Source organism: Amblyomma americanum, chromosome 1 (genome assembly GCF_052857255.1).
Source record: "Amblyomma americanum isolate KBUSLIRL-KWMA chromosome 1, ASM5285725v1, whole genome shotgun sequence".
Taxonomy (NCBI): domain Eukaryota; kingdom Metazoa; phylum Arthropoda; class Arachnida; order Ixodida; family Ixodidae; genus Amblyomma; species Amblyomma americanum.
The window spans coordinates 234,268,570-234,289,696 of NC_135497.1; the positions used below are offsets into that span (position 1 = coordinate 234,268,570).

Here is a 21,127-nt window from a genome sequence, read left to right on the forward strand (position 1 = left end):
TTCTTGACATCGCTGGGATTTTCTACATCTGAGAGTACACACACAGAGACGGCGCCGGCATTTCTCTTAATGAAACAAGTAATGCTTTTGCATTAAAAATCTGCAGCGAGGATAATAAAGTGGCACTTCATTCTTTACAGTGTTTATCGTCGTTTCTCACACGACAGACGTCACTGCCATCCTGGTGCACTAAGACCTTACTTCGCGCGGACCGATGCATTCAACCTTTTTTTAGAGCAAAAACACTACTACGCCATTTCTTGCAAGGTCATTAATCCCGTCGCAATGACCTTGAGCCGCCGGAGCTCAAGTGTGGCAAATGTGACGTCACGGCACTAGGCGAGGGTTTTACGACTGCTTCGCCGGTGCTTGGTCGCTCAGTCTCGCAAACGACGGCGCGCCGGCTAGGCCGCCTGTGCGTGCGCTTCAGCGCAAGCGACAGGATGAATCCAATCATCCAGTAGAAATAGCTAGACGGCAGGATGCGAAATCTCAAGCAGAGAAAAATTTGACTGCTGAAACAACGGAGTAAAGGAAGGCCGGATAAGCACGCTGCAGAGAAGCTTACCAAGCGCGGGAGCGTGCCAAGATCGAAGCTACTTTAACCGTCGCCGTCGTTCAGCAATACGAAAAACAAGGAGACGGTGCCGTGAATACAAGCAAAGGCACTCACGACGAATGTTTGACGAAACACACCCTTCGGCTGGCGGCAAGCTCAACTGCGACGGCCAGGCTTCACCGCGACCTCACGCACAACCCGCTCGGCAGCGTATGTAACGTGTGTGAAAGATGAAGCCAAACTTTAATGAAACATAGTCTTTGAAAAACGAAGGCGCGTAACTGCACAGTAAAGAAATTTACACCCCTAAAGGTGTAAATGGCTTGTAACATGGGAAGCACCCTAGGGATAAGTATATTAACACCCCCTTGACTGGGCTGTTGCATCTGCACACTTCTAACTGGGTTGCTGGGACCACACCCTTTTGCTAGGGGTGCTGAACCTGCACCCTTCAGGGTAGGGTGTTTCCCATATGGCAGGTGTGTTCCTGTGACAATTCCCAATTTGTGCTTAACGAACGACTCCATAAGTCTTTCGTAAAGCAAAAGCTAGGAACTGCACAGGATATGCAACTGTGTAGTGTTGCAAAGAAATTAGTTAAAAATGAAAACAAAAGCACACATAACAACCGCATTGGTGGAAAATGCAACGACCTACTTTCATTCCACAGGCAAGAACATTAATCAGGCATCTTCGACGCCTTACTCCCAAGTCGGCTTGCAGTAACATCCTGCTTACTGGATTTATAAATGGGTGAATATAAAGAATGTTTCTCACAGAACCACATGGAATGTTTTTTGATACCTATACAGAAACATAAAACACTTTCCAAGCTTGCACCCCAAAAACATGCTTGCAGATACTACTATTCTTACGCTTTATGCCAACGAGTTGCTCAGCCACTGTGCTGAAATGGATGTAGCGCTGTTTTTATAAAAGTGTCAATGAAACAAGGCATTTGTAGAACTCACAAAAATTTATTAACACCAAACAGTTGAGTTGGTTGACCCTCTTAGATGATGCCAAAGAAACTAGCACTTGGTTTCTGTTTCTTGCATTAAGTTTCTTGGACGTCAGCACTTGCCACTGAATGCTTTTTTACAATTCTGTTTAAAAACTTCGTGACAACTGTTCGGGGTGTTGTCACGTTCATCTTTAGGTACAGGCGCTCCAAGAGAAGTAGCGTGTTAAATGTGTCACTTGAATAACAAAAGTTGAAAAGCCAGTACGCTCTAAGCAAAACAATTAGTCCTTCTGCGTTGCACGTAGAAAACAGGTGCTTGCGTTCCACGACGAGGTAAAAATAGTCTGCGTCTTCAATGGACCCTCCACAGTAGAGTACACAAGTTGTTAGTGGCATTAGAATATCTTGACCCTGCAGTGAGAAACAAGTTTACAATTTAGGTGGCTAATTGCAGTAGTTTGTACTAAGTGGCTTGTTACTTTAAAGCTTCCCTCATCCACAATGCAATATTTTTTGATAGCATTAAGATATCATAGGCCATAACAGGATTTATCAGATACTTTCCAAATAAATACACAATGGGCATTATTTGGATGTATGCATATTCATTTTTAAGAAATGCTCTTACAAACCTAAATGAACGCATCATCTTTGTTTGCATGAATAACTGAGATGTCAGATTCGAAGCAGTAAAAATGCAACTTATGCCATTTTCTCTCAAAAAATGCTTAATTTGTATTCACAAGTAAAATTCTCCGATTGGAAAGTAATCCTAAAAATATAAAGTTGGCATTACTTACACCTCCTTGCACAAACATTGCATGAAAAGCTTTTGGTTCTTTTACATTTAGGGCTATTATCTTCAAGGCTGCGAGAGAAAGGTGGTCTGAAAAAATTGCTCAAATATACCTCCAGCCGCAATGTTGACTCGAAAAAGAAAAACAATGCCATGACTCATTTTGCGTTTCCCACATTTCGGATCCTACCGGCGACACATGGTTGTTTTTTCTTCTACTTTCTGAATATTTATCTAGATGATTACATTACTATTTCACACTGACACCCGCAGCAAAAAAAAAATAAAAACATTCCCTATGCTTTCCTTGGGGTCAGTTGCTGTTGGCTTCCTCTTGAGTAAGTATTTGACAAGTGACATGAAAGCCACGCCACATCAGATGTTATGCACTTTGCACTTGACTAGTTCAAATTTCTTTTACAGAAACCTATGTCGCTGCGATAAATGATATAACAGGCTGTTTTTAACCAGAAATTTCTCTTTGATCATGTCTTGCTACTAGGGCCACATTCACTCCTAAAAACATAGTACAAAAATCGAGCAAAATATCTTGCAGACATTTTTTCGATAACGTCGTTCTGCCAGACACTCAGAATCGCATTCAAGTTTACAGCATTTATTCTTGCATAAATATCTGCAAAGTCGAAGTTATCGGATTTAGAAATGTTTTTATATATGTTTTTTGAACAACAGTCATATCACCAATTCTATATTTCTGAGGCAATTACATCGAAAATAATTTTTAAGGCAGCAGTTACTGTAACACATGTAATAATCTAAACATTAAAAAAGTGCTTTGAGCCGCTTGTATGCCACTTCTGTTTTCATGCTAAAAGTGAACAAAACAAAGCATGAAAAGAATATTCTGCACAAGTAGTTGAAATTGATTATATAGTTTAATTTAAATTCCGCACGTACGTCGTGTACAGCGTCGTGCTGGGCATATTGCTAATGTCCCTTGCAAAAGCTGTAGTATCGGCTCACTGCACGCAACAACCTCCTGTCGTCCAAGAGCAACCGTAGTGTCAATGCCACGGCTGATGCAATCAGTCACATCCGACCTTATGAGCCGTTTGAAGTCCGCAATGAACTACATGAGACAACAGAACTTCATGCATATTGCTGTTTTAGGTTCATTACTCCACAGCACTATTAAGAAATATCACGCCTAATTATGGAAAACAACATATTCTTTAGGAACAAAAAGAAAGCAAAAGGAACAACAAGGGTTAGGGGGAAGCCTCAGGCACTAGCCAACGGTTCGGCAAGAGGACTTGACTTTGTGAATACTAGTCCTCTTCCTGAACTGTTGGCTAGTGCCCGAGTCTTCCCCTCACCACTTTTTCATATGCTCTGTACCCTTCAAAGAATTTCACCTTCCAACCCCTTCTCTATAATGTTCGGTAGTGTTTTCTGCAGGAAAATCTTGCTATTCATTATATTATTGGTAGATTAGCTATGAAGTCTATTTCTTGAACTAATGAAGTTAAAACCTAGCTCTTCCATATAGTGCAGCTCTTCACCTTCTGTGAACCTAAACCAGGAAAGATGGAGTCAGTATAAAGTCTTGTCAATAAAGGCTAAACATGCCAGCAAATAATAGAAAAGGGTCAGATTACCAATGATTCTAGTAATGTTCTTGCACCTTTCATGCAAAGCCATCTTTTCTAACTCTAATTATACTTAATTACAAATCTCATCAAATGTCACAGTGTTATGAGTAGTTAGGGCATGTGATAAAACATTTTGAGCTACAAAATTGTATGTTAAGTATCCTTCATTCATATATGCAAAGAAAAAATTAAGCCAATCACTTACCCTCTCTGGCTGCATCATATATAGATACAGCTTTTTCACATCTTCAATTTTCATCATTTTGATACTTTGCAGCCTGCTTTTTGCAGTCAGACTCATTCTCTCTCGTATGCAACTTTCATCAGGATTTCATTTCTTTGCCTCAGCTAAAGCCATTCTTCATGAGCTGCCAAGGCGGTGTCATCTTCGCCCAAAATGGTTGTATGCTTTATATCCTGGAATATTTCAGACAAGCTTCTAAACAAAGAAATAAGTTCTTTGGACCTCTGGGTGCCTACTCCTAAATGCATCTTTGAAATGCTGACCTAGAATGTATGTTTCATACAAGCTAAATAAAAATTTTACCTTTAAATTCATTATCGGATTTGCACATGCCATCTTGATTTTTTGCCTTCCAGCTTGTGAAATTGCAAAACAAATCATGACAATGTTTTGATACCTCCTGTAAAGTATGAACGTTTAGAACAGGAAAAGCTTGACGCTTACCTTCACCGGCGTATACTAGCAGAAAATGGCATCAGTTTAAAAATATTATGAATGACACATGATAAACTGCATGCAGGAAAGGAAAAAAGTATTTAGGAAGCATGCACAATTCGTTTATAATGAATATGACTGAGTGCAACTGCACATAAACTTCCACAACGCAAAGGAAAATCATACCGGTAAATAATGCTCACATCACAGCATTAAAACTCGAGAGGTTTCTCACTAGCTTTGGTCTTGTGTGCCTCTTCAATTCGGTTGAAGTGAAGCCTTGAGCCTGCTTTCTTTGTGAACCAAATTTTCTCGTTTTCAGCTACTAGTGGATCTTCTGAAAGCCGTCGTTGCTGGTTCTTAAACTTAAACCGTAATGTAACTTTCCAGGAATCCTTTAAAAGAAACAGGACAAAATAAATAAACAGCAGCACTGCTCAATATACACAGTTCAAAATGGCTCAGAATTGAAAGCAATCGACTGAACCTCTAACATGGACAAGAGATCACTGTAAGAATAAAATTATTTTAGGCAAATTGGCATGCCAACAAAGCACACAAGAATACTAAAAGGAGCTACATCATATTTTGTAACTCTGAAACAATGAAACGGAGTTTCCTTGCTGATCCAGTTCCCACGACGTCTGTCAGTTGTGGGTACTTCTGAAGATGTGTAACTCTAGCATAGGAGTCCCTTGTAGGCACCCTGTACAGAGAGAAATGCTATTTTTAGAGACGTTCGAAACATTAACATACAACAGTTTCTAAGAAACATTACAAGTTGTAAACAAAAATTTATTACAATATGGCCGTTTTATTCTCAACTGGAATACCAAGCAAAATCAGACTGACTCCCATAGTGGCAGAGCACGCAATGAAAAGTTTGCCAAAGTCTGCCAAAATCACCTCTGATGTTACCCGTCGCGGCGGCTCAGCGGTAAGGCACTTGACTGCTAACTCCAAAGACGCGGGCTCGATCCAGGGCGCGGCTGCTGCTTTTTTTCGATGGAGGCAAAAAGCAAGGCCTGTGTGTACTGTGCAAATGTCGGTGCATGTTAAAATGCCAGGTTGGCGAAATTTCTAAAGTCCTCCAATACACCGTCTCTCATAGCCTCAGTTCCTTTGGGACGTTAAACCCCACAAACCAAAGTAGCCTCTGATGTGTCCAGCACGACCTTTTTAAATTAGGTACTAGGTGGGCATTATGCTAAATGTGTAGCTTAATTCATGTAAATTGGCATTTGCTCCCTGTAGAAAATGAAACCCAATTAACTGGCGCGATTCTTCATGTGTCTAAACTAAAGACGTGCGACACCATATAAGGGTGGCCAGGACCACGCTCTAAGCTCGACTTTTCTGAATCTTCAAAAGGTAACTTCAATTGCAAGGGTTTACTGCATAAACATTTAATAACCTGGAAGTTTATCCACTATATATATTCGCCCTGGCTACTTTAAAGAGGCTCCATGAGCCGAGAAAATGAAATGTGCAAAACCATGTTAACACTGCATGCTGAAACAGAAATGCCACTATGACAAGTCTGGAATGGGAAAATGTATAGCATTTTACATACTCAATGGCACTCTATGGGCCCCACAGATGCAACAGTAAGTCATGCTACTTTAACTTACACTGTGTACTTCAGCATAGCATAGAATAGAAGATCGACAATCTTTCCCTGCACAGATGAAGACAGCGGCTTGCCAGATATGATTAAATCATGAAGACCACCGAAGCTCGGCATTTCAAAGGCTTTTCCATCGTAGTCTGGAAATGGCAACCTAAAATATGATTTAATTTAAGCCTGTGTAACTGTTTCCAGTTATCTTAGAAAGTCTATTCACTTTATGAAAGAGAATCCAGCATAAAAAAGTGGCGGGAAGACAGCATAATACGGAAACCACTCAAAGTTGTCTAGCGATCCAGAAAATCAAGCAGAGACCAGAATTCAGATGTACCGAGGAATGGACACGACAAGGGAGGCTTCAGCAGGCACATACTTTATGGCAGAAACCCAGCACTTTCAGCAGCTGGTTAGTATATCATTTTCATATTACAAGGTTCTTTAACTGCCGATATTTTTTTCTTCCCTAATAAACTGACGTCACAACTTCACAAGCTTATATGAAAGATCCCGGCACCATTGAGCGCCCAGATTTTTTTCTTACTACTGCTCTCATTTTCCTTCAGCACTGGCATTAAATTTTTCCCGTTGTGCTCTGACAGGGTAGACCCTTTAGTTTTTAGAGTTCAGTATGCATATCTGAACTTATCATTTCTGTTCTTTCAACTGGTGCTTGAAGCAGCCACTCTAGCTAAACTGCATTCAAGATCAATTTATTGAGGCACTTATTGGCATTATCGGCAATACCAAAACAAATATTTTTTCAACATAAATATTCTCATTATTGAACATACAAGTTACCAATTAGAATGCTAGTTAGAGAAAGCTCAACAACATAATGACCACATGCATTTTAGTTCAAGCATCAAAAAATACTTACACATCAAAGAACACAGGTTCTTGCATTGGTTTAGCTCCAATGTTAGTGTGAACAGGCGTATCGCGTTCCATCTCAAGCATTGTGTTCTGAAGCAAGAAATGAGATATGATATTACCATTATAAAATGACTGATAATTCTTCCTGATTTCTCAACAAATTATTACAACAAATAACAAGTAAAGTCTTTACTGCAAATATGTACTGAAAACAGCTATTTCTGATTTATGCATTTATTATGAAACTGGAAGCCCATGTTCTCACTTTTGCTTTTGAAGCAAAAAGTATTTTGGTCAGACAATGCTTTCAATCACTAATTTTCAAAATGCGTAAGGAAAATGTAAACAATAAATAGGCATACTAAATGCTTGGGGACAGAAAAAAAACAAAAGCATCATAATTGTGCTCCATAAAAATATATTGTGACAGGGAAATTCATTTTTCTGAGCTCTTATAATCATGCGCTCCAAAGAAAACAATACTGAGATGGAGAAACTATATTTTTGTTTTTATATTTAGGTGTTTGACTTTAGTTAAAACACACACAAAAAGATGAACGTTCGCTGAATAAAAGTTCCAAAACTGATATTTCACCAGGAAATGGCACTACTATTAATCTTCAACAGCTAGTGTGAGCCATGCCGACGGAAGCTATAGGGGAGCGCACAACAAAGCTAGAACAGCATGACACCTGGGAGAAGAAATCTCAAAAAGCGGAAACCACAGAGTGAAACAAGGGGCTTTAAATGCACAGAACATATATACAAAGTCCAACATAACTTTGAAACTTGAGATATATAAAACCGAAATTGCAACTAAGACAACTGAGCTATTGGGAGTTTTTGCTCTGAAATTGGCACAGGAAAAAATATGAAAGCCAATAAGCCCAAACTATAACACATACAGTATAAAATTCGCTTTTTTAAAAGTACGATGATGCACTCAATATTTCCCTGTATAATGCACTTCATTCGAAATTTTGTTAATTTCAATAAGCAAATTGTATGGACTGAAAAAATTAGCAAGTATGAAGCGGTGTAATATATTGCACAATGGCATTCAGGTACTTGCTGTTTGTCACATGCCAAAGGCGGTAGCTCAGATGGTTGATTCGAGGCTTGAGCATCATTAGTTAGTACAGTGACTTTGCCCATGTCGGGAATTTCATCTCCCGCTGCCAGGTCAACATATTCTTGAAAATGGCCATCCAGAATCTACAAACAAATTCCAGTAAAGATTACGCCAGTTGGTGTTTATACCGATTCGGCATCCACAAAATGTTGTGATTTCATGATGTAAAAGTGGTGCACTCTAAGCTTTGAAAAACTCACAAGAATACTCAGGAAGCAAAAAGACGGCAAAGAATATGCCCTTTGTACTTCGCGGCCAGCCGCACTAAAGCGGAAATCGCCCATGTACCGCGATGCAGCTTAGTATATAGAAATGGCGTCGCGTAATATTCTCCGAGCTGCACCTCCACGAAGCGCTGCGAGTTGGTAAAAATTCGCAGGATGATTACGATTCTCCATAGTGCGAAATTTCGGCGCACCTGCGAAGGTGTGTTGATGTTCTGATATACTGAGGTAAAGAATTTTGAGATACGTGTATGTATAATACCAGACAACATTGGGGCCAGCCTATTTCCTCCGAAGAAGCTTCACCAACAACCGCAACAGCTCGAAACCAGCCCAAACGCTCTCATCTACCAAACTCCCAAACTGTTAAAGCCGGCGGCTGCGCTGAGAGCGGGAGGAGGCGCCGCAGCACGCTCCCAAACACTGAAATACAATCCGAAACTTTAGAAACGGACGAAGACGCTGAGAGAGGCAAGAGGCGCAGCAGCACACGTTAATCTGCATGGGCACAAGCAAAGAATACTCTAATCCGAAACTTCAGAAGAGAGCTGGGGCGATGAGGAACGAGGCACCACAGCGCACTATAGTCTGCACACTCACAAGCAATTAAAATACCTAAATACGGATGTTTAGAAATGAGCTGAGGCGCTGAGGAACGAGACACTACAGCACGCTATAATCTGTACGCTCACAAGCAATGAAACACCCAAATCCGAAACATTAGAAGCGGGCGCGCTGCGCAAGTGCCGCGAAATCCATATCGAATAAAGCAACAGGTTCACCACGCTTCGACAATAATTTGGGAGTGTTAAATTGTCGTATTCCCGGGTTCGAACCCGACCGCGGCGGCTGCATTTTTATGGAAGAAAAACGCTAAGGTGCCCGTGTGCTGTGCGATGTCGGTGCACGTTAAAGATCCCCAGGTGGTCGAAATTATTCCGGAGCCCTCCACTACGGCACCTCTTCTTCCTCTCTTCTTTCACTCCCTCCTTTATCCCTTCCCTTACGGCGCGGTTCAGGTGTCCAACGATATATGAGACAGATACTGCGCCATTTCCTTCCCCCCCAAAAACCAATTATTATTATTATTATTATTATTATTATTATTATTATTATTATTATTATTATTATTATTATTATTATTATTATTATAAATTGTCGTGCGCATCCACTGGCCTATCGGTCAAGTGCCGTCGCCAAATTTCTCACGCACGTGTGTCCGTGAAAAACCAATATAACACGTACAGAGCAACCATACTTCAGTTTACTCGCAGTACGTGATAAAACGCGGTCACAATGAAAGGATGATCACATGAAATTTCACTCCCAAAGGGTCGATGATGCCTCCTAACACGGGACATGACGTGAATGCCTCTGTAAAGCATGATAATGAGCCTTCCAGGATTGTGAGCGTCCTCCTCGCATTCACATGCGGAACAGAAACCATGACACGCACAGGCGGCATTTCTGCGCCGCAAAAGTCGGACGGGGCTCAAAAGCACTGTATATCACCAAAAGCTTGCGCCTTCACCGTCTGTCACCACCAAACGCACCAGCGTTAAAACGAAGCAATGGCGGACCACGGGCGGGATGTGGGCGGGAAGATCATCACGTGATCAGCGATGCGAATAACGAATGCTGCGTCCGCAGCGCAGTGCACGTATCCGCCCATGTGTCCGTCTGTTTCTCTGAACGACCGAGCGGTAGCGCTGGCCTATTACATAGTCGCGTAAGTTTTTTTGTAACATTAGCAGTGATCAATTTTATTATTACAAATAGTATTTTATGACTTTTTAAAATAATCATGAGTTTCGGAAGTACGCACATTTGAGCACCTAGTGTCTGCCAGAGCGTAGATCGGCGTTGTGGACTCGAGGTAGCGCTACAATATTACAGAATGTGGGGAAGAGAGAGAAGTGGAAAGAGACCGGAGGCCACTGGTATCCCTCATGCTGCAGGCACTGTCTGAAGGAGGCGCTGACTAGAATAAAGAAAAAAAAAAGACGAGGCGCGCAGAGTAAAAAATGGCGAGCCTCAAGCGACGCGGTGAATAGCAGCGTGTATTTCTTCTTCGGCAAGTACACCGGCGAAGGGATTTCAGTCGCATGCAATGATATGTGAATATCGTGCTCGACGTAACGGGGCGGCGACAGGTCACCGTCGTTCACTGAAAGCGCGCGGAGTTCGTTTCGGCGCCATCGGCGGTGACGGAGGATACCGGAACCATACCGCATCACTGCAAGTTTCTTTGTTGTGTTCGAAGAGAAGGCGACATAAACTTCAAGCAGCAAAGAATTTCACGACTGCGGAGTCAGTGCAGCATACTTCTCATTGGAACAGATTGCCATAGGTAAGTTAATATAGACTATCTGCACTCACGACGCGGCGCCTGCTTACAAATACTGTTTGTAAGAGCGACGAGGAGCGAGGCAAACAAGTTTCAGCCTCGTCTTTTTTTGTGGGCCAATGTGTTAGCATTATGTTTTTCGATTGGGTATTACAGCGGTTTGTATCCTGAATGCGTTATTCTTCACGTATATCTTAGTTTTTGCACCATTGGATAGCGCCTTCCGGAATTCCGAGGCAAAATGCTGAAGAGAGCGCTGCTTACAATGCATTGGGAGCAATGCAAGCTGCCAAAATCTAGAGGTAGAGCTTTGCTCAGCTAACGAGACATGTAACCTTTCGTAGGCATGTAGCCTTCCATAGGCATGTATCGAGACATGTAGCCTTTCTGCCTTTCATAGAAATTGTAAAGCCATATCGTTTTGTTATAGGGCAATAGTGGTTATAGCGTGGTTTTGAAATCTGCTCGGTGACAGCGCGGAACATCAGTTGCTTAGTTGTATTTTAGGGTGCAACACATGTGCGTGCTCCGAGCGCGCGCCATTCGCTTCCTCAGCCTCCACGCGTTGATTCCGTCTTTTGCAAGTATCCGCAACAGCTTCTTGTCGGTCGCTGTGATGTATTCTTGTGAAGGGGGTACTGGGCACGGGTCAGTATCTCGCAGTAGCTACGCTTTTTCCTCTGTCGCTCTAGCGCTGTCCTCCTTTCCTTGCGTCTGATCCGCACCACTTTTTCGAGCGACGTCCGCTTTCTTTTACTCGCGCTTCGCTTTTTTGTAGTGAAAGAGTGGCCGAAAACGCCCGTTCACGGCCGGGCTCGAGGAGCGGGAAGCGCGCGCTCGCCTCGAGACAGGTCGTGGCTCGTTGTGGTTGCCTTCTTTGTCCGCGGTTCAGCGAGTTGTTTGGTTCGTTTTCGATTGTGCCGAGTGGGTCCATGACCTTTAAACGAGCCTCCACGCCTGTTTTAGTCCGGAGCGGTGTGTCAAAGGTTTCAAAGTAGATCTTTTGTCGCCGAGCTGCCATCGTTACGGCGTCCGTGTCTTAAAAACCCGTGAAATGACTGCCTTATCCATCGAAACGATTGAAAGCGGTGTTTTTGCATATCACGTGCAGCGCGACTGCCTTCGCAGAACTTGGAACACGCTGATAAGTGCGCAAGCAGTTCCGCGGCGAGAGCCGCTGTAACCCCCGCGGTCCCTACTTGCGCGATATGTTAAATGTATTAGTAACATTAGCGCGCAGAAGACTTCTTGGGATGCTGTTTCTTCAGGGGTTAATAGAGCGCTTTTGAAAACGAAACTACCCGTCTAGCGTGTATGTTGATCTGAAAAATTACTGTTTAGGTTACTGCGCGGCGCCGCTTATAGTGCGGATTTTCCCGTCCCCCAACGTATACCTATAAGCGATGTACACTGTATACAGCGAATTAAAAAAAAACAAAAAAACTCGCCAATTAACTCTTTCATTACCGCAGCTTGGAGGCTATAAGGCCAATGAGAAATTAGAAGCCGTAGACAAGACAAGGCAATGCCATATCAGATTTTGAAAAAGAAATAACAGCTCATTTTTTAAAGCTTTGCAGCGCGAGGACTGTCGGTGCATTGTTTTTTTGCTCGATACCGAAACTGAGCGCAGTTCACGCGCAGGAAGCTTGGCGCAGCCGTGACGTCCGCTGATGACGTGTGGCAGCGGCACCAGCGTCAAATTCGATCGCCTGCTCTATTGCGCCGTGTAATGCGCTTCCTTTCCCTCAATGCACTTTTGAAATAAGACCACGCAGTCTGCAAGGACTGTTCCTTTCACGCCGGAAAAATTTGAACTTCCGTGTCTTCGCGCCTCTCTCTCTCCTGCCGCACGCCAAAACGGCGGCGCTCCTTCGCCGGCCCCACTCATTCGGCCCCTCCCCTACCTCCGCCGGTAGCGGCGCGCGAAGAGTGGCCGTGGCCGCGGTAGCGCGTGACGTCTGAAAGAATTTGGCGCTGTGAATCAATGATTACCCCCGGCTGCTGACGTCGTTTGCAAGGTTTGATGTCGTCTGCCAGGTTTTCGCGCAAAAGCCAGGCACCGCACGTCGCCACGAGGTGCGAAAGCGGGAATTTTTAAAAATTTATTGTAAATTTCCCGCTCGTTTTGAGGTCTCGTACGCGGCATGAACGCTCGGCGGCCTTTACATAGTGCAAACATTTTAAAGCCAAGCTCAAATACCCCTTTCTGTGGCCCTTTAATCCCCGATATAAAGTTTTGATTCCCTGATATTTGCACAGCATCACCATACATAGGCCTAGAAAGCAATACCTCTACTCTAAAATAATAATACATAGCTTGTTCCTTTGTCGCCCGGGGAATAAGTTGCAGCAGACGAAAAGGTTCGGTGGCTTTGTCTTGCGAGAATTGTGGTGGTGAGGCCGGAAGTTATGTTAACTTAAATTTTTTGCCTAGCACATGATATATTTTTTATAATAGCTCTTACTTGGCATAGGGTCACACAAAGAGCTGACTAAAACCAATACTAAACAAGACACATGCTTTTGCTTGCTTTGCAGATGCCAGGCATCCGCTTTTTTCGTTGCCCTAGGTGTGACTGCCAGAGGTTTTCTTTGAGGTGCCTTTTCAGGCACCTGTGGCTAATTCATGGACATGAGACAAACCTGGTGTGTGGCCTAAATGGCTGTATGAATACTTTCAAAATTTTCACTTCATACAAGAGACGTGTACAGGAATCATGCTGAAAAAATTAAAAAAAGATACAGTAGCGATGGATACACCACAAGTTCCTCTCGACCAAGGACTAAGTGAGTGTGCTCCATTGAAAGACATTAAAGAAACGCCCCCAAAGGACGGAGACCAGGACAAGCCGCAGAGAGAAGTGAATATGTGAAGCAACTGGCAATGCTGCTACTTAAGTGGAAAGAAGGAAAGAGGCTGACAGAGTCGACCGTGGATGAAATAGCAAATGACGTGATTCCTTTTCTTAAATCTATTATTGAAGACAGGCACTCCACCACAGAAGAGATCGCAAATGTTAAACAGCTCTTATGTAGCCCTGAAACTGAGCAGCTCTTGACATGGCATGGCAAGTTTATGTACTGGAAAATTCATCTGTCCCTTGTTGGACCCCGTACTGTGGAGCTAGGAAGGAAAAATGGCAAGATTGATAGCATGCAGTATGTGCCCTTGTGTAAAGTGCTTTAAATCCTTCATTTTCAGACAATTTCAATGGTTACTTGAAACAAAGTATCCACTTGTGCTCTGTGCTTGATGGAAAGGGTTTTCGTGAACATACATACTTTGCTGGTGATGACACTAAGATTTCTATACAACTGTACAGTGATGAATTTCAAGTCTGCAACCCTTTGGGCAGCAATCGAGGAAAACTTAAGATAATGGCAGTGTACTTCTCTCTGCTTAATTTCAGCAAAAGCTTGTGATCAACTTTGTCGCACATTGACTTGGCTCGTTTAGTTAAAGACAAACATGTGAAAACATGCGGCATGACTGCAATTCTTGCACCACTGCTTGAAGATATTAACAGTTTGAAAATTGATGTCATATTTGTTAATGAAAGGCGTGTGAAAAGGTCCTTCTTTGTCTTTACCGGTCACAACCTTTCTACCCATAGAATTGGTGGCTTTCAGCAAAGTTTCAGTCATAGTATAATTTGTAGGTTCTGCATGGTACTTCACTATGAAATCACGTACAAATATCCGGAGATTGATTTTTAACTTCAGACACCAGCAGGACATCAACACCACTTAAGTATGTTGAACGCCGGCCTGCCAACTGGGCCACTGTACGGAGTTAAGCAAGCGTGTGCTATCACTAGTAAGGGATTCAATCCTACGAAACACTTTTCCCCTGATGTTATGCACGATATGCACGAGGGTGTCATACCTTTTGCACTTAAACACATCATTTCTGCTTTAATTTCAAAACATTTTTTTTCTCTTGACCAGTTGGACAAATCTATTGCTCATTGAAGGTATGATCCAAGGAATATGCGAAATAAGCCAGAAGCCATCCAAAAGCAGTTTTAGCAAGGAAAGGCCACCAAAAAAGGTTCAGCTTCAGAAAATTTCTGCCTCTTTCGTCACCTAACCTTTTTTGTTGGAGAGTGTCGGCCATTGGACAATGAAATTTGGCATCTTTACTTGCTTCTCCACGAAATCATGGACATAGTATGTGCCCGGAAATTTCTATTTCATTGATTGCTTACTTGCAGAGGAAGATTCAATTCTTTCTTCTGGACTTTAAGGCCTTGTTTCCAGCCGTGACTTTTCTTTGTAAGATGCACTACATGATTCATTATCCATCTTGCATTGAAAATTTTGGGCCTTTGACTGGGCTTTGTGCAATGCGATCTGAAGCAAAACATCAATATTTTAAGGACATTGCTCGCAGAATACACAATTCTTAGAACATCGCCTATAGCTTGGCTGTAAGGCATCAATACTTTCAGTGTTTTTCATTTACAGTGGAGGCCAGCAAAACAGCGCCAGATACAACTAGATGTTTACCTGTCATTTTTGCAAACCTCCCTGAAAAAATCAAGCAGTTCATTTCTGAGCATAACCTTGAAACTACTCATTCCTACACTGTAACCTCAGTTTGTATGGATTGGAAGACATACGAGGCCGGATGTGTTGTTGTGGAATATGTCCCTAATGATGATTCCCTGCCAAGGTTTGTTCAACTCCGCGAAATATTTTACATCAACAAGGTATTGCTGCTGTTGAGGAGACTGTCTGAAACTCTTTACTTTGATGAGCACTTCCACGTCTATGTTGTGTCTGCTACTCAAGAAGATAAAGTTTTAACCTCTATGCCCAGCTTTGACACAGAACTGCTGTACATGCTAAAGCACATGGGACGCACTGTTTTGAAAGCACGTCACTCATTACTTTACTGATTTCTGAATTATTTTTTATCATCTTCCCGCAATATTCGGTGCCTTCATACTTTCATTGTGAAGAACCAGGACACAGCAATTTTTAAGCTTTCATCATTTGAAATTCTAAATTGTTTGCTGCATGCTTCTACGCATGCATTCACTTACTGAACTGTTTTCATTATCACATGTTCCTCATTTACAAAGTGTGAATTTTTCTGTGAATTTTTGTAGGTAATATGTTCCATTTCGTCATGTTTCCACTTCTTATGCTTCCCTTTTATGGTGAATAAAATCAATTTTATGGAAATAGATTTCATCCATTTTCATCTATACTGTTAGATGAGGCCCTCAAATTATATTGCTTTTTACAATAATTCCAGAAGATAAATGCAAGTCTTAAATATCACACAGCAGTGAAGAGATGCAATCAAGTAAAAATTGTTTTGTGAGTTGTTCAGCGTAAGTGATTCTGGCAGACTTGTACTGCGCATATATGTTAAACGATCCTAAAAACTGCTTGAGGAAAACACTTGTGTTTAGAATGGCAACTGAAAAAAACTGCCAACTAGATGTAAAGATATGGACATCTGGTCGAACTAAACTTAAATGGCGGTTCTTTATCCGTGGCTGCCGCTTTCTTAGTTTTACCTCTGGTACACGCGAGCCTTACAAGGCAGTGTATATATAAATATATGGTCATTTTATGTAGCCTTCTTACACCCTTTCTACACCCTACGCAAAATGAGGAGTGCTTGGAGGAATAGCACCCTTTTAGACAGTGATGAACGGTGTATATGGTAAAATAAGGGCGTGATAAAGGTGCACTAAAGGATGCATATTGCCGGAGCACCTTTTTAGGTGCTCTGGCACCTAAATGTTTTACTGTGTATACTGTATGTGCAGCGGGAGTGAGAAAAAATGAATTGTGCGCCACAAAAGAGCCACTTTGACGCAGCGGCTGCCAGCGATGTAAAATATAAAAATAACGAAATGCTTCCGGTATAATAATCAAACTCAAGTTTACTATACAGTGTACTTCGCAAGTTCGACATCGGACACAAAAAAGTGCGAATATTAAGGGTTTCAGGGCAAGTTGTTATCCTTATACAATGGCGCATGACCCCACAGGGGAATCAGCCAAGAATTGGGGTTCGCAGAGTGTTTTTGAGATGTATTTTTTCATGGACGAAAATAAAATAAATGCTGAAGAAGAGAGGAGTAAACAAAAAGAGGAAACATCAAAGTAAAACGGGAAATGCATAACACACGGAGGTGTGGGATTTCACTGTGGGATTTGTAGCCGAGTGAGTAAAGAAAATGTTAGCATGGCAGCCGATTAGAATCCAGGGAGAAATTTTGAATGGCGCTAAAAACAGACCTGTGTGGCTGTACCCAAGTATGGTGGCGCCAAACGAAAATATGATCGGGCTGCTCAAACTAAGGCCAGGCTGTTGCAACAGCTTCCTTAATAACAGTCTTCTCATCATGCTGAAGCGGCGAGAAAACAACAAGAAATGATCTATTAATTCCTGTTCACCACAGAATGCGCATACGGACAAAGCGCCAAACCAGAATTCTGCAAATAAAAATTTAAGGGTTGGATCCGGCAGCGCAGCCTTGTTAGAGAGACCTCAAGCTGCCGTGAATGAAATGATTTCCTGTTCCACGAATGCCTGAGATGCAGGTAATAATCAGATCTTAAAAGAGATCTAGTTGTCATGCTTAACAAAAAACGTCCCCGAATCCTCACTGCTGCATGCTGATGTACGCTCTAGCCGGAATGATAGGTAGCCCGGGGCCATTGAGGGACGCCTTTGCCAGGTTATCAGCAACTTCATAATTGATTGTCGCACTGCTATGACCTGGTACCCATATCTTACGAACAAGGCTCAAATGCTGATGGAGTAATGATAGGAAGGTGTTAGACTGGAGAATCCATAGTCGAAGCAGAGGACGAGCATAAAGAAAGAGTCTGTAATGACCGCCAATGCAGAGAAAGATGGGTCTATAGTTTGCGAAAAGCAAGTACGACCTCCTGAAACTCCGCTTGGAAAATTGCGGTTAAATCCGGAAGGCGCAGAGAAAAAGACCAATCTAAAAGCGGGCGATATATTCCCACCCCTGCCCTTTCATCACAATGGGAGGCATCAGTTCCTATCGTTGTGCTAATAGGTTCATGAATGAAGTAAAAGGAACGCCGACCAAAAGGTTGTTTAAAACGAAGACGTTTCGGCTTCCATACGGAAGCCTTGATCACTGGGCCGAAAGCCCAAAGTACAAAGCTTAAGTACGTCGCAGTAATCGCCCCGAGCATCTTGCGTACGTAGGCGGGAGATTGCCTGCGTTTTGGTTAAGGGTTTTGTCTGTAGTTTGGATTATCAGGGATTCCAGATATCGACGTGACAGCCAATTATTTTCTCTTGCGATGACTGATGCTTCTTCCCAAGCTATATTGTGCGTCGCGGCTTCCACGTGTTCCGCAAGTGCATTAGATGCAATCTTTTTGTTCCTGACGTCGTTCTTGTGGTCCCTCAATCGCCTTTCGAAATTCCCGCTCTCGCCGATATAGCAGTAGTGGCAGTCTGCGCAGGGAATCTTATAGATGACGCCAGGAAACTTCTCTTTCTTTATCTTGTCTTTGGCGGCCACCAGCTCATGCCTCAGCTTGCACGCAGGAACGTGAGCGACGTGCACACCGTAAGTGCGCAGAACGCGATCCAAAGACTCGCTCACGCCCGGCACATATGGGATAGCGGCTCGGGCTCGGCAAGGAGGACCAACTGGTTCTGATGGGCGTGACTTGGCGCACTTGGCGTAGATCAGCAGCCTGATCTTCTGGCCTTGGGCAGATGTTTTTGGCACGTCGGACGAGAGAAGCCACGACGGAGCGTTTGTGGAAAACCGGGTGGACAGAATTAAAATGAAGATACCGGCCTGTGTGGGTTTCTTTTCTATAAACTTTGAAAGAAAGGCGGTTTCCACGGCTTTCCACCAAAACGTCCAGAAAAGGAAGACTGCGTGCAGCCTCCTCCTCTACAGTGAATTGCATGGAATCTTCCATGCTATTGATGTGATCTGTGAAAGGACCTAACGCATTCTTTTTGATAACACAGAAACAATCGTCGACGTAACGCACAAAAACCTTTGAGCGCGGTTCGAAGGTAGCCAGTGCGCGAGCTTCTATTGCTTCCATGGTAAGGTTTGCGGTTGTCACGGATATAGATGCGCCCATAGCAGTGCCATGAACTTGTCTATAGACTGTACCCCGGAAAACAAAATAAGTGTTCTCAAGGCAGAACTGCAACAGCTTCAGAAGATCCGATGCTTCGATAGGGGTTCTTTCACACAATCCGTCGTCATTCTGCAGCGCTGAGCGGCACACCTCCACAGCCAGATCCACGGGTACGCTGGTGAACAGTGATTTCACATCAAAGGACACCATGACCTCGTCGTCCTCCACCGTGACATCACGTACTTTTTCAATAAAATCGAAAGAGTCACGTATGAAAGTCGAGCCCTTTCCAACGAGTGGCGCAAAAACCTTGTGTAAGTAGCCCGACAAGCGGTATAAGGGCGACCGCGTAAAGTCAACTATTGGTCGCATCGGGACGTTTGGCTTATGGATCTTCTGGAGACCATGCAAGGCGGGAGCTGACCCATTGTGGCAGAGGAGCTTGAAATAAAGTGACTTGTGGTCCGGTGGAACAAATCGGAAGACGTCAGTCAAAAGAATCTGCAAGTTCCTTTCTACCTTGAGCGTAGGGTCCCGCTTCAGCGGCAAGTACGTACTGTCGTCCTGCAGAAGGCCAGTCATTTTCTCAACGTAGTCGTTGCTGTCCAAGATGACGGTAGCATTGCCTTTGTCAGCGGGAAGTATAATAATGTCCGTGTTTTTACGCAGGCTTTTGATGGCATCACGCTCCTCGGAAAGAAGGGGGTCGGAGGATGTCGCGGAAGCTTGGCAAGGATGCTGACTGCACGAGTTCGGGCCTCATCTCGGCGGTTGTTATCTACTTGACCTATGGCGCGTTCCCGTTCTTTTGGTGAAGTTATCAAGGCTGCTCCCTCGCGAAAAAGTGCTTGCGCCTGGCCCGTCCACTTCGACAGTCCACAACCTGTCTTCTTACAGGCCTACTCGAGCAGAACTCGCCGTACTCAAGCTCGGGTTGAACTTTAACACGGGACCTGCGCTGGACGCAAGAAAAATCGTCTGTGCTGTGGAACGCGCCATAGGTCAAGTAGAGAACAACCGCCGAGATGAGGCCCGAACTCGTCCAGTCTGCATCCTTGCCAAGCTTCCGCGACATCCTCCGACCCCCCTTCTTTCCGAGGAGCGTGATGCCATCAAAAGCCTGCGTAAAAACACGGACATTATTATACTTCCCGCTGACAAAGGCAATGCTACCGTCATCTTGGACAGCAACGACTACGTTGAGAAAATGACTGGCCTTCTGCAGGACGACAGTACGTACTTGCCGCTGAAGCGGGACCCTACGCTCAAGGTAGAAAGAAACTTGCAGATTCTTTTGACTGACGTCTTCCGATTTGTTCCACCGGACCACAAGTCACTTTATTTCAAGCTCCTCTGCCACAATGGGTCAGCTCCCGCCTTGTATGATCTCCCGAAGATCCATAAGCCAAACGTCCCGATGCGACCAATAGTTGACTTTACGCGGTCGCCCTTATACCGCTTGTCGGGCTACTTACACAAGGTTTTTGCGCCACTCGTGGGAAAGGGCTCGACTTTCATACGTGACTCTTTCGATTTTATTGAAAAAGTACGTGATGTCACGGTGGAGGACGACGAGGTCATGGTGTCCTTTGATGTGAAATCACTGTTCACCAGCGTACCCGTGGATCTGGCTGTGGAGGTGTGCCGCTCAGCGCTGCAGAATGACGACGGATTGTGTGAAAGAACCCCTATCGAAGCATCGGATCTTCTGAAGCTGTTGCAGTTCTGCCTTGAGAACACTTATTTTGTTTTCCGGGGTACAGTCTATAGACAAGTTCATGGCACTGCTATGGGCGCATCTATATCCGTGACAACCGCAAACCTTACCATGGAAGCAATAGAAGCTCGCGCACTGGCTACCTTCGAACCGCGCTCAAAGGGTTTTTGTGCGTTACGTCGACGATTGTTTCTGTGTTATCAAAAAGAATGCGTTAGGTCCTTTCACAGATCACATCAATAGCATGGAAGATTCCATTCAATTCACTGTAGAGGAGGAGGCTGCACGCCGTCTTCCTTTTCTGGACGTTTTGGTGGAACGCCGTGGAAACCGCCTTTCTTTCAAAGTTTATAAAAAGAAACCCACACAGGCCGGTATCTTCATTTTAATTCTGTCCACCCGGTATGCCACAAACGCTCCGTCGTGGCTTCCCTCGTCCGACGTGCCAAAAACATCTGCCCAAGGCCAGAAGATCAGG

At 43.7% G+C, this 21,127-nt stretch overlaps 1 pseudogene across 1 annotated transcript; it reads right to left on the reverse strand.

Moving 5' to 3' along the window:
- Positions 1–1,524: 1,524 nt before the first annotated feature.
- On the reverse strand, positions 1,525–6,496 carry LOC144116117 (uncharacterized; annotated as a pseudogene). The gene is made up of 6 exons (XR_013311744.1): positions 6,243–6,496; positions 5,236–5,317; positions 4,815–5,006; positions 4,480–4,576; positions 4,138–4,349; positions 1,525–1,934 (listed from the first exon to the last, which is right to left on the reverse strand). The product of XR_013311744.1 is annotated as an uncharacterized LOC144116117 (transcript).
- Between the last annotated feature and the right edge of the window lie 14,631 nt (positions 6,497–21,127).